This window comes from Bidens hawaiensis, unplaced genomic scaffold (assembly GCF_021521415.1).
Source record: "Bidens hawaiensis isolate Kalapana, Puna unplaced genomic scaffold, B.hawaiensis_p1.1 tig00025199_1, whole genome shotgun sequence".
Classification (NCBI taxonomy): Eukaryota; Viridiplantae; Streptophyta; class Magnoliopsida; order Asterales; family Asteraceae; genus Bidens; species Bidens hawaiensis.
In genome coordinates this window covers 314,375-315,000 of record NW_027494015.1, presented here as the reverse complement: position 1 = coordinate 315,000, position 626 = coordinate 314,375, and the positions used below count along the sequence as shown (strand labels likewise).

General features: G+C 39.5%; 1 pseudogene across 1 annotated transcript in view; it reads left to right on the top strand.

The window, feature by feature from the left end:
• Nucleotides 1-79, top strand: part of LOC143571121 (protease Do-like 1, chloroplastic) — a 4,284-nt pseudogene extending 4,205 nt beyond the window's left edge. The window contains exon 9 of the transcript XR_013142044.1: nucleotides 1-79. This exon is cut by the window's left edge and continues 222 nt beyond it. The product of XR_013142044.1 is annotated as a protease Do-like 1, chloroplastic (transcript).
• The last annotated feature ends 547 nt before the right edge of the window (nucleotides 80-626 follow it).

Genomic DNA, 626 nt, shown 5'->3' with positions numbered 1-626 from the left:
ATTCATTGGGAATGTGGTTATAGTTACCAACCCTTGTTAACGGCATACATGTGTTGCTTTTAACTTTACTTTTGACCAATCGGTTGTGTTTTCTTGTTGTTTATAGGACATTAGGTAAAAAGTGACAGGACTCCGCAACCCATCATGTAGAAAATTTTGTTTCCTAAGCTTTTGTTAGTAATGTCACCTTGGTAAGGAACTAAGGATGTTTATACGGAACTTATTAACGGCAACAGTAACTACGGTTAGAAGATCTTTTCATATTATGTGGAGTGAAATCTTAGCCTAGAGGCTTCTGGTCATTGTGCTTAAATCCCTTTAGAGGAACTAGATACTAGACATTCTAGCATTGGCTAGTAATAAAGGTTCTTGCTTTTGGAAGTGAATACTAGGGTTCAAAACCTCGCATGGGAGGGACTAAGGGAGTAGATTTTCTCTTAGAGTAGTTTACAACTTACGAGGGGTAGATGGGTGTGTAGAGGTGCACAAACTAGGTATTTTCAAGAACTAGAACCGGTTCCGGGTATGGTTAACAAAAGTCAGAACCAGGTTAGATAGGAATCGGCTTCGGGTGTAGTCGGTTATTTGACATGGTTTTCCGAGTTTTCTTTGGATAGGGTAGGGTT